At 44.4% G+C, this 13,459-nt stretch overlaps 1 protein-coding gene across 1 annotated transcript in view; it reads right to left on the reverse strand.

Annotated features, from left to right (window-relative positions):
- LOC142570963 (adhesion G protein-coupled receptor L3-like) overlaps window positions 1–13,459 on the reverse strand; it is a 43,930-nt gene that overhangs the window by 28,954 nt on the left and 1,517 nt on the right. The gene's annotated exons all lie outside the window — the stretch shown is intronic.

Below are 13,459 nucleotides of genomic sequence, written 5' to 3' on the forward strand. Positions count from 1 at the left end.
CCCGCGACCTCGTGCTTAGCAGCCCAAAACCAAAGCCACTAAGGAACCACGGCGGGTGTCTATTGGACGACCTTGTGTCCAGAAAGACAAACTACGTTCCAAGCATGACAACGACGCGCACAATCGTCGGTCACCGAATCTGAATATACCATGGTAGCAAAAATAAGCTCTTCTATATCGTCCTCCTTCACATTTTTCTTTTGGACATTAATACCAATCTATTACTTATTATTTGTTATATAAAACCGTTATTCATGTTATCTTTTCTCCACAAACTGAATCCACTATTCCACTATTTGAACATGTCAACGTAAATTTCAGAGTAATCACTGGTGCTCGCGTACATTTGAGATAGCACAACACCGTTCGCGTCGCATCCTCAATCTGGTCAGACAAGATGCGTTCGCTGTAGAATCGGCGACGATATGCAATACCTTTCGGGCACAGTGGCGACTCGGGCGTGTAATAGCTCGGAGCAGTCGCCGGTGATGCTCTAATACTGGAAAGCACGGCCGTAAGAAAAGTGTGGCAACGAATGATGAGAGGGTAGACAATCGCGAACCCCACATTTTGTAGATATGTAGTAAACCATAGCCGCGATCTATTTCGGGAGATGTGGTTCATCTGTGCGTACAAGCTGGCAAGCGGCGGGGCTATGATAATGGGGTACATGAATGCCCTGCAACCGCACATCCCCTACCGCAATGTCGAGTGCTATGTAACTACAAAACTGGCGAATGCAACATTGTGCGAGCGCGAGCACTTTATCACTGATGCCCAGTGTATAGGCCTCACATGCGTATGATTCAGCCGATAACAAAAACAGTTAACAGGGGATGATGCTTCTGATATTACTGGCTAGGGGGCAGTCGTGCGTTTTATTCCAAGCGTCCTTCATAAGTCAGAAATTATCAATTTGGTTAAATGCTGCACACGTTTCCTTCGCTTCAAGGCTACTATAACTCGATGGAGGTTGTGAAGAAAAGACAACATGAATGACAGTTTTATATAATAAATTATAAATAATTGATTGGTATTAATGTCGAAAAGAAAAATGTGAAGGAGGATGATATTCAGCAAGTACAGGAGTTTACTTTTCCTATCGTGGTTCTTTTTAACTATAGACCCAAATGACCCTTGCAGAAACAGCATAATCAATAATAATGGCAATCTCTACCACTTGTGACGACAAGGACATTTTAAAAGAGCCGAACAATGGCAAGGTGTTTGTTCTTACTACCATTTTATTGTTTCCTCCCGTGAAGCTTGACCGTTGCGAGAACAACGTGCTCCAATAATATATTGTCACCTAGGGTTCTATAATGAGCACTTACAGTCGCGACAAGAGTTTGTAGACCATGTAATGAGCAAAAAATTTAAATTTGTTCTAGCACAGTTCCGTAACGTATAGAACTGCTTCAGTACGCTGGATTGGTCGAACGCACACATGTGGGATGGACCGCTTTATCTAAGCCGCCCTGCCTAAGTCGCAATAATAATAAAAAAAAATCACAAGACCAATGGTCTTCACATTTTTTTCTAGCGACGGTACACGTGATTACACCGGTGTCCTTGCACTAAGTATCCATAGAAACACGATGACCGTGCCCGAGAATTAAAATGATTACCTTGTGTTCATCTGTAAGTCGTCGTAAAAGAAACTTTCCGCTTTTATACTTGCTCACTCTTTTATCGACCAAGGACTTGAGTTTAGCTCTCTGGAGCTACGGCTTTCCAAATCAGCTGGAGAAGAGACAGTGCTGAGACATCTGACGCCAACAAGATACCTTATTCAATGTCATCTCAGGACTTACATACGCCAGTGCATACAGTGGGAAGACCGAGGCGCAATCTTCCATAGATTACTTATGTCGACACTTCGCCAGCGCCGATTAGGAGCCAGAAGCAGGATAAGCTACGACATATCCCTTACGTCCACGAACCAGGAACTTTCTCGTCCTTATATACTCCATACTGCTTTCTACAAAATTGTTCTATAGGGAACTCTGGCGCCAGTATGTTGTGACATTATTTTGTAACGTAAAAATTTTGAATTATGGGACTTTGAATAAGACGCACTGCTTAGCTGGAACGTTACGGGGAAAAGAAAAGGGCAGTGAGTAAACTAGTGCAAGCAAACACTAAATGTATAAATAAACGTTGGGTGCGTTACATCCTGAAAACATACAAAGGTGTCCCAAAATATATTCGGAACCATGTTGGGGAACCCTATGGAATCCCAATGCATCGTATCGGGCAGTTTGTTCCAAAAGTAAGGCACAGCTGAGTAGTGCCATCGAGCAAGTGTAAAAAACAAAGAATATTTCAATTGGGGGGCGTGGAAGCAGGATGAATACAATCTATAAAGGCGGAAACGATACTGATAAAGCAAGCTTGTACAGACCATTTACAGTAATATCGGTGATATGAATCATAATGCAAGCCATAAGATTAGAGCCGTTGAAGTAGGCGTAGCAGAAGAACGGAATATTGGGTGAATTACAGAATGGTTTCAGGCCAGGCAGAAGATTAGCGGATAATGTTTTTGTACTAACTAAGTTAATGGAGGTTTCAATGCTTCCGAATAGATCACAATGCATATCGTTCTAGATATTGAGGGAGGTTGCAAAAACGTAGGCTGGGAATTGCTATGGAATATTCTAAAACCGAAGGGGACATAGACGGCGACTTCATGAAGCTCCCCAGGGAAATACTGTATGTCCCAGCTAACTTTAGTCAGCCTAGTCCACGAATAAAAAAAAGATGAAAGAATACACCACGCAAGATACAAGTATAAGGCCTCCGGCGTTCGGCCGTCAGAGGTCTGACAGCCGGACACCGTAGACCTAAAAATGTTATCTTGCGCAACGTTTGCTTTTTAAGTTCTTTTTTTTTTGGTTGAACGACTTGGCGAACGTTCGCTGGGACACCCTATACAAGGACAATCGAGTACATATCGCGCATGGTGAACGCCGCGAATCCAGAGAACTGATGGAAATTCACAGAGGACTTAATTGAAGATGGCCATCTGTCTCCATTGCTGTTCGCATTTTAATTTAAGAGAATAGAAATACGATTGAGAAATAGTAAATTAGCATTTTATTTATATAAATGGACATAAAGGACAGAGGATCCCTGCGGCTGATGTAAGTAAGCCGACAACGTAGTACTATTAGTGAACAATGCAAGGGATTTACTGACGTGTGGCAATAAAGCGTCATATCTACGCTTCAATTTTAACCCGTTGAAATGTGGAATTACGATCTTGAATGAAGAGACGTGTAATAACGTGATATCGATTCAGCAGTGAATCATACCCATAGTTAAGCAATACATGAGTGTATGCACAAATGAGAAAAAGAGTTACTCAAACATCAACCAAGAAAATTTCAATATCTAGGGAAAGCGGAATGTCGCTATAAGAATCACAGATAGCTTTGGGGCAATAATATATACAAGGCGGTGCGAGGAAAATGGAAATGAGCGATAGCGGCAGTCCTAACGTTCGTAAATGCCCCCCCTCCCCCATTTCGCGCTTCAAGCCAGAAATTTTGTCGAGGTTGGAATTTAGCCAAAAATGTGAGTAGGCCGATTGTCATTAATGGAACACCGTAAAAACGCAAATGAAATATTACAGGGTGACATGGCTTGGACCTCTTTTGAGTTCAGAGAAGCGACCAGTTTTTGAAGGAAGTATCGGGAACACGGCTGAAAAGAAATGGGGGGCTCAAGTGCACAAATATCTGTATCTCAGAAGTGCGGACAATGCAAGGAACAAAGAGGTCAGGAAACTTGGCAAACAAGTACGGGGGTCATTGTAAGTGTAGACATACAACCCAGAATCGTCATAAAGAAAATGAGAGAAACCGAGGCGCTAAAATGGGATGAAATAATGATAAGCAAAAAAAAGTTCGGTGGAAATGTACAAGCACTGAAGGCAAGAACTCAAGAGGTAAAATTTGTACGATAACACAAAGAGCTATTTGGCTAGAGGCCAGAGCAGGCTGCCTATGGGGGAAAAACATACACGAGCACATATTCGCAGCGTGATGAGCCATGTGTTAGCTGCAGCAAAAACCAGAAGACAACTCAGCACATTATAGTGGAATGCCAAGATAGTCACTCAGCCAGGAGCGCAAAGAAAGCCGATCTTGCAGAAGCATCAGAGTTCGATGCCAATGGAAGCGTAAACTCGCCAGCGGCTGAGATAAGCAACGGACGTTGAGAGTACTGGTGGATAAAAAGCGGGGGAAAAGATGGAGCACGGGTCGTTAAATGATTGAATCAATGAATTTTATTATTATTAGACATTGTTACAATTACAAAGGAAATGCAATACAGAAGGAGGTCCCAAAGTAAAAACTGTCAGGGGGAGCTCGTGTTGTAAAATATATAAAAATATAGAATATACGATTAGCAACGAAGGTAAGAACAGGCATAGATAACTTTAAGGCATAGACGTAGTCGTTAAAGGCATAAATAAGTTTAAAACTATTGAGGTAGAGGATTCAATGAAAATAACCGAATAATCTTAAGTATAGATATACATAATGCTAGACTTCAATAGATGTAGTAAACTTTATTGACTCTAGCAGGCTAAGTCCCTATTGGTCGCCGTGCTGTTTAAAGGGGACGTCATTAGAAATCATCATCTACGGAAGCGGCCCGTATTTCGGTTCCGCCAGCTCTGGGCAGTACTCGAATTTCTATAAGCTTTGTCTTACTGGGTTAAAATCAATTTGCGACTTCGCAAATTAACAATCTTGATTAACATACCGCCCTCTAAGTGCAACATTTCTGTTGTGACTTCTCATGTGCCCAGATACTGCTTGTCCTACTGTAGGTAAAAAATGTGAATGCTTAGAAATTCTTTAATATAAAGCGTAATATTAAATAACGTCACAAGGAGGCTTGAACCCACAAGCACGAATATTACTAGGCAAGTCCATAATATAACCATCATTCCCTTCTTTGCAGGAAACTTCATCATATCCTCATTGCCGCAGGATCAATGCGGCGACATTCTGTCGGTCATGAGATGGCCCCAATTTCCCCGGTGAGCATTTTTACGACTCTGCGACACTTTGGCGTGATGTGAAGGTTATCGCGCGTAGGTGGACCCAACCATCACCCTAAGTGGGCCTTAAGTGTGGTGTGGACAGAAAAAGTTAGCTCTTCTCTTCCTCATTTGATCTCATTCATGTGAGGCGTCACTTCTTCTGCGTAACATTTGCCTTCTTCCTTTAGTATCACTCTGCTGTTTTCTTTTGCTTACTTGTTGTTCCCGTTGCCTTTTCCTTTATAAGAGCTGCCTTTTCCTTTTTATTTCGCATACTTCTTTAATTTTGCATTTCTTTTGTTGATATTGCCCATGATATTATGTTCGCATGTATTATACTGTACTTAGACTTTCGGCCATTGTGTGGTCGAAAATATTATTTAGGTGCAGTTTTCTCCCAAGTAATATGCTTCATTAACGTAAACTGTTTATTCTAGCTGAACTATTTCCTTTGAAGCTTTTCACTGTGTATGTCTATTATGTCTATTATACATTTTCTAAATTATTACATCGGGCAACATGTACATGAGGGGACAAACATATGTAGGAAGGATGCCCATAATTAATAAAAAAATATTGGTGAGGAGATCCTAGTGGAGGCAGTGCCTCGTCACCAAAATTTTAATTTACGGTGCTTCATCAGGTCATCTCCTACCTCTACATGTGGTCAGCAAACTTGAACCACGGAGCTTCATCCGAAATATTACTGGCACGTTTGGAAATAAGTGGGAGCAAATCAGCTGAAATACGAGAAGAGAAAATTAGGCGCTGGTGACTAGCTTTCATATCCTGCTCGGAATAGCATTCATATCCTGCATATCCACCTGCGTGAAAGCTGCAGCAACGGTGCGCGGTTTCTGCACTGGCTCGCCGTGCGTCATACATTTCCCAGCGCCCACTCGGCTCTTGACAATTGTTTTAGACGAAGAGAGACAGCAATGAATACCCTGAAGCAACCGCAATTAAACCTTGCAAGTTTCCAGTCATCCTACGCCAAATACGAGCAAAAGCCGTGAAATCAGTGAGACGATCGTAATGCGTTGGCACCAAGGCTTCAGCGCCAGATTTTATAATAAGGAAAGCAAGTTTGGCCACGATTTTGTCCAACAATATTTCAACCTTTTTTGACAAGTGAATAGAAACAGAGTTGTGAAAAAAAAATATACGTGGCTCTGCTATGGCAGTCACCACAGGCCAGCGGAGCTGGGGGAAGGACAGTAAAGTAGTGCCAAACTACACACTAAGTCTAACTTTTGCTGGGCTTCCCCCAGCTCCGCTGGTCTCTGGTGTTTGCGATAGCAGAGCCACGCATAATCTTTTTTTCCACTGCGAGGAAGAGGACCGCCGAAGCGAGCGTGCGGGTTTTTACCGGAGAGCAATGACGTCACGCCACCTGTGTCCCCGCCGCGCTGCTCCTTCTCCTCAGCTAGGCTACACTCACCCTCACCGCGTCGCTGCTGCGCAATGCTATCTTTATACTCGCTAGGCTACACTCACCCTCCCCGCGTCGCTGCTGCGCAATGCTATCTTTATACTCGCTAGGCTCCACTCACCTTCACCGCGTCGCTAAGCTGCGCGATCCTATTTTTATACTCTGCTTTCACTCTCACTCTCTCTCTCTCTCCTCCAGCTCGGCAGAGCTGCGGACGTCAAGAGAAACACAGCGAGATTCTAACAGCTCCACAGTAAAATCCGGCAGAGCCCATCTCACGATGAATGCCGACGTTAGTGCGATTACCTTTGAATCAATGTAGCGACACACCGTAATGCCAAAGCCGGAATGCGTCACGTATGAGTGGTGCATTCAGCCAAGCGCCTCTTTCCTGCTTCGATGATGATGGGGATTTGTTGGCATTGCCTAGGAAACGGGGCTGTGACAAGTAGTCACCTAACCTGCTTGAGTTAATCAGGCATGCTATAGGCGCTTTTCATTCTACCATTTTTATTTACCTCCTTAATCTTCTTTTCTTGCTTCCCACTGCGCATGCTGTGCCCTCTAGCGCTGCCGCCATGAAGTCCGGGCGTGGCGCGTGTGTGAATATATATTCAGACAAGACTGTCTAAATGTATATGACGCGGCTTCGATTCCGCCTAGCACGGGATAGATTTTGAAGGATCATTTTTTTTGTCATTGAAGTGCCATGGCACCTACACAGTAGCACATACCCAGTGACACAAGTTGGTCCGACGGTTGGTTTCAAATACGGTTCCCTCATTACGGCAGCCCTATGCTGTGCCCATAAGACCATGGAATACCCAGAAATTCAAGTTGGCGGAAAAGCGATTGGGGACACCGACCGACACCGGAACATTTGTAAAGTATTCTAAGAATACTAATCACATTTAAAGAAATGACTTGCCATCCCGGTCCTGTGAATGTGGATCTCCACCGTAGCTGTTGCGAAACCACAACAAATACTGATGGATGTAATGAATGTTTAATTATTTTAGAATAATGATAACGATAATCGCTTTGCGGTCGCTGTGTGTCACGTTGTGGCATTATTATCAATGGGCGCCAAAAGGCCGTAGGACTAGGAACTGACAAGCAAGAAGGTTATCTTTTTGCCAATCGGACAAGCGGCCGAAAGAAGTCGAAGCCAGGTTCAGACATAATTTTTTATTGTTGTTGGCGCGACCGTGACACCCCGACGGCTTTTTGAAGGAACCCCTGTGTATTCTCTGCCCCGTGCGTGCATTGCGAAGCTTGCTAAGAAGGCACGGGTGCGAATACTCCGAAATATTTGGTGTCTCTGTGCAATCCTGTGTCCATGAATTGCTGACAGTGTATGTGTGCCGACGGCGCCGTATTGCTGGCTGCCGCCGTTTCTCTTGTGTTTGTGAACGAAGAAAGAAGGGTCAAATGTTCCTTGCATACAAGGCAACACCGCCAGCTCTTTCGTCAAGGCGCTTTGCACGTGGAACAGCAATGTATCCCGTGACCTCGATTCGTTTGTCCGACCAGGTTTCGGAGCAGCCCGCGAGAGATGATGAAATCATCTGTAAAATTAATTGAATGTAAGGCGTAAGACCCTGCATTCAGAGCAGCAAGGAAAAGTGTGTGCGCTTCGTCGAGTATGGATTGTACTGTTTCGATAACGTTTGGAGGTGATTTTCAAGTCACATAAATTCATCGTATAGGTCCGCGGTCGATGTATTTCTTCCTATGGTAGAATTTGCTGTCATTCTTTTCGTTGGTGATGTATAGGTTGTTTATGTCTGTGTGCCGAATAAGTGCAACATACACCACCTTTTGACGATGTTGCCTATCGTACTTGTAGACGACCCTTTAGTATCTAGAGCCTTGTGACTTCTGCACAGTCATTGCACTTCCCTGTACGACGGTGAACTGTTTGTGTTTGCCGCTCACTCCCGTCCTCTTGTCCTCTTGGTGATTGTGGCCAAGCGTAGCTCAATGGGCATCCGGTCTGTTGCAATCTTGAATAATCGTATATCTGCATCATTCAGGAGCCTTTGGGCTTTGATTTGTGCTACCCGATCTGTATGGCAGTCGTCAAACTTTAACCATAAACGTTGCGCTTGCGATGTATCGCCCACGTTGTACTCAATCTCCCTCAACACACCTACAGTACTTTCATGAGGCCATCATTCACATCAATGTTGAGGCTGAGCATGTAGGGTTTACCCCTGGCACACATGATGGTACAGGAAAATTGGCAATTTCTGCGTGTGGCTTTTTGGCTACTTTATCCACTGCCATTTCATACTCCTTCTGGGTCCTGTGACCAAGAAAAGAAAGACAAAGTGGAGAAGGAAAGGCAGGGAGGTTAACCAGTTTAGCTTAACCGGGTTGCTACCCTACACATGGGAGCGGCATGTGGGATGAAAGATACGAAGGAAAGAGAGAGAGAGCACATAACACAGCACAAACATCGTTAGTTACAGTCCGTCACTCTTGCGCGGTACGTGACATCACTGTCACAGCCGCTTGTCCAAGCCCGTCTCTTTCATAAACCGAAGTAGTCCCTTCGTCACCTTCAGCTGCGATGTCTTCTGTCGGCGATATGTGAAAATAGTTGCAACTGACAAATGTCTATCGTCAAGGTGCGCTAGAACGGACGCCAGGGACTGTCTCTGAACATTGTATTCAGGACAGTCGCACAGAATGTGTTCTAGCGTCTCCTCGCAAAGACAGGCATTGCAGAGAGCGTTGTTGGCCATTCCAATTCGAAATGAGTAAGCTTTTGTGAAGGCCATCCCTAGTCATAAGCGATAAAGCAGAGTGGCCTCACTCCGGCGAGTCCAGTTGCCATACAGAGATGCGTCAAAGAGGGCAGGTCGTATTGACGATTTCTCCGGTTGGTCTGGCTGCTTGGTGTGCACCATAGAGGGAGCGTGATCTCTCGTGCAAGCATTAGAAGTCTGCTGGCTGCGTCAGACCGTGAAAGTGGCATGGCTTCTTCCTGTGTGTCTTCAAGAGCTGCCCGAGCAGCTTTATCGGCGTCTTCGTTTCCTGTGACGCCGCAGTGACTTGGCAGCCACTGAAACGTCACGTGATGTCCTTTCTCGTGTGATGTATGGAGTAGGCATCTAATATCGGACGCGAGCTGTTCGAATGGCCCGCGACGCAGAGCTCGTAGCACAGATTGTAGAGCTGCCTTTGAGTCACTTAAGATTGACCATTGTCGAGGTGGTTCCCGCTTGACGAAACAAAGTGCAGCGAGAAGAGCAGCTAGTTCCGCAGATGTCGATGTCGTTGGGCGGTCAGTCCTAATGGTAATCGTAATAGCTCTTGCTGCGACAACCACAGCACCGGATAAACACTGGATGTTTGTGGAACTATCAGTATAAATATGTACACTGTCCGCGTACCACTCGTGCAGAAGAAGCAGAGACAGTTGTTTCAGCACAGGCGACGACAGCTCAGACTTTTTCTCGATTCCTGGTGCGCTGAGATGGACTGTGGGGCTGATAAGACACCAAGGGGGTATCAATGGTTTAGATGCAGCGGTGAAGCCCGAGGGAAGTTTGTCGTTGTACTTGACGATAGTTATAGAGACTGATGCTTGGTGCCTGTCTGAAGGTAGTGTTGCAAGATGATGATAGGGGGCACGTGCAAAATGTTTGATGCGCGTTCTCAGGGCTTCCACCGTAATGTGAGTTTGAATTGGATGGTCCCGAGCAATCGCAATAGTTGCCTCTGTAGATGCGCATCTGGTCAAACCAAGGCAAACTCTGAGTGCTTGAGCTTGTGCTGCCTGCAGAACACGAATATTTGTCTTGCAGGTGTTGTTCAGTACAGGTAGACTATATCTTAAAAACCGAGAAAGAGAGCTCTGCAGTGTTTCAGCACTGCGTCTACTGACATCCCCCACGTCTTTCCTGTCAAGTATTTAAACAATTGGGGCTTATGATCAAACTATTCATCGATGGCATGGGCCTCGTGTACGTCACACACATCCTGCAGGGCGACCTTTGTGTTGAATGCGGGTGTATCGTTGTTGGAGTAGAAGGCATGCACCGCACCTGGCGCTACTGACAATACATGATCGACAGGCACGAACCGGCTCTCGATAAGTTTCGCTTGCTCCGGTGTGAGCGGTTCGCAGTCTTTGGTTTTCGTAAAAATACTACAGAAGGCGGCGTCCACTTGTCGTACCACCTGATGCAAAGGGATGTAAGAGAGGTGGTGCCATTTGACGTCGCTGCCGACTACGTTGTTCTCGTCTCGACGAACCAGAGGCAATTCCCGTTGATCACCGGACATCATCAAATCGAGTGTTCCAAACGGCTGATCGTAATTGTAGGTGATATGTCTCCATCTCGAGTCGATGCAGGCAAATGTGTCGGGAAAGAGCATGCTTATCTCGTCGACGATGATGCACTTAGTGTTCCGGAACTTGTTGCCGTAAGTATTGAGGTCACTGTCCGGGACGCCACCGTAAATGTGTTTGGTTAGTTTGAATGCTGCGTGTACCGTGGTGCCTCCGAGTGCAACTGCAGCCCTTCCGGTATTTGCACACACCACGTATGCGGTGTAGGTCACGTTACCTTCGGTGTTGTACTATTTGTTGTATACCTCCATGATTAGTCGCAACACAAACGTCTTACCACGCCTGGCCTGTAAAGAAGATCCATAGTGGCTCGAATCCGGGTGTACTGATGCGGTGCCTAACTTCGCGGATGATGTCATACTTTTAAGCATTCATTCTCTCCATCATGCCACAACACTCATCCATAGGGAATACCCCGGCCCTCTTCAATACTGTCGCCCACGGGGTGTCCGTCTTCATTGCGGCCACGTATTCCGGATCATCTATAAGATCCATGCATGTCACGATTGTTGTCGACACGAAGATCGACGTCATGCAAAATGTGAGGGTCTCATCTCGCCTTCTTTATTTCCTATGATTCACCTGGCCATTTCCATGATCTTTTCAGAACCTTCATACATAGATTACTGATTTTGGTTATCGATACTCGATTGCAAATGTTGCTCATAAATGTTTTCAGAAATGGTATTATCAAAAATATCTGCTTCTCGTTTAAATGCATAGTAGAGCACGACCTAGGACCGTTTCTTATTTAGAACTGAACGGGTCATCGATAGTGTAGTGCGTATATCTTCTTATGGCCGGTGTATCTATGAACTTGTACACTCTAGCCCTCGTGTTAAATTCATTCTTGGATACAATGTCTGCCAGACACACATCGACGAGGTTTTGTAGTCGGTCTTCATATTTCTAAACTATGCTACGATTCCACATTTGTGTTATCATCCAAGTTTTCAAGCTCTATCTGTTCATTAGTTTTTAGCACTGGGGGCCTCTACTCTGCAAGACACTTGGGTACATAAATTACCTCATGGCTATTGAGAGACATTGGTTGCTTGATAAGAAAGCAGGCTGCTTCCGCCGCCGAATTTCAGTTGTTTTGAGCATCAACACACCTAACACCTTCAAGGCTTATTTGTAACCCATGTTTAGATTTTTATCGATGATGCTAGCGGTTGCCTTGTGGAGATTGGACGTTCCGCGATCCGCCTTGTTTATGTAATCGACGACGTACGTCACACAGGCGTAACGATTCAGGATGATGTGGATGTCCATATTTGAATTTATAATGGAGCTGATCTGGGGATTAAAAATGTTTGCCCATTTCTGCTGCACCGTACGTGCCATCAGAATGCGCGGCCTAGAGAATGTCACCCTGGAAATCTCTACACATTATACATATTACGAACGGGAGCTGCGATGGATTTGGCTTAACTTTGTCCTTCCGGATTCAAAGGGCTTCCTGACTTTTGCTTTGCTTATTCAGGCGCTTTGCTGAGTGCCTGAAGCCTCTGACTCACGGGAGTACGAGTCGCTGTTCCTGACTTGCATTGCAGCCGGGATGGGCCCAGATTTTTGTTAACGGATGGACACGAGAAATGCCGACCACCGGGAGCTTAACAACTTCGCTGTAATATTTAAGAAGAAGAAGAAGCTTATTTTTTCTTTCAAATTAAAAAGAAGTGAAGCAAGAGCTAAAGGCATATAGCCTGACAAGGGCTCTCGCTCCAGTCAGCATTTCAAGCGGAGGAAGCGCACACACGAGAAATGAAATGTGATCCGACTCCATTGTATATATACAGACACAAATTGTACAATTTAGTACAAACTGGCTATGTAAATAAAGGGGGTAGTTACTTTAGCGGAACTTTACAAATATAAAGTAATATTCACGTACACGGTGTTAATGCACTCTAATACTTAAAAACACGGAGAGCAATAATTATCGCTCAAAGTAACTCCGACAATTATTTTAAACATGGCTTTTTTTCACATATAGTGCATTCACGCATGCACTTAATGTATTCAAAACACACAACAATGAATAGAAGTAAAGTTTGCATAAAAACACAGAACAAAACCTCAATTTTGCACAGTGCCATATTCTAATACTAACCTTCTAATATGTGTCTTATTGATGTGTTCATTAAGGTTATTTCCTACCCCATTCCATTTAGCAAAATGGGAATTTGATAGTTTATATGCTGCATATCATAATTTGTTCTAATTTGCGGTGTCCTTATGATGTTTCTGCTCAGGCATCACTGTGGTGTTGTATTAACTGAGGTAATTCTGCATAATTGATTTGTCTTATATGCGCTATTAGCTTATAAGTATATACCTGGGTTACGTTTAGTATTTCATGCTTAAAGGGACACTAAAGGCAAATGTTAAGTTAAGCTAAAGTGATATATTAGTGCTCTAGAATCTCTAAGACGCCAATATAATCGCGAACAGAGCCTCAATAATCGAGAAATTGAGGTAAATGCAGGACATGGCTAGAGACTTCCTTGAGCCATTCAAGTACTTGCCCGATGACAAAAGCACTCCTCAGATAAATTCTTGCGCCAGTAATCAACCACTGGTGGCAGAAAACATCCTTGTA

The sequence above is a fragment of the Dermacentor variabilis genome, chromosome 2, assembly GCF_050947875.1.
Source record: "Dermacentor variabilis isolate Ectoservices chromosome 2, ASM5094787v1, whole genome shotgun sequence".
Lineage (NCBI taxonomy): Eukaryota > Metazoa > Arthropoda > Arachnida > Ixodida > Ixodidae > Dermacentor > Dermacentor variabilis.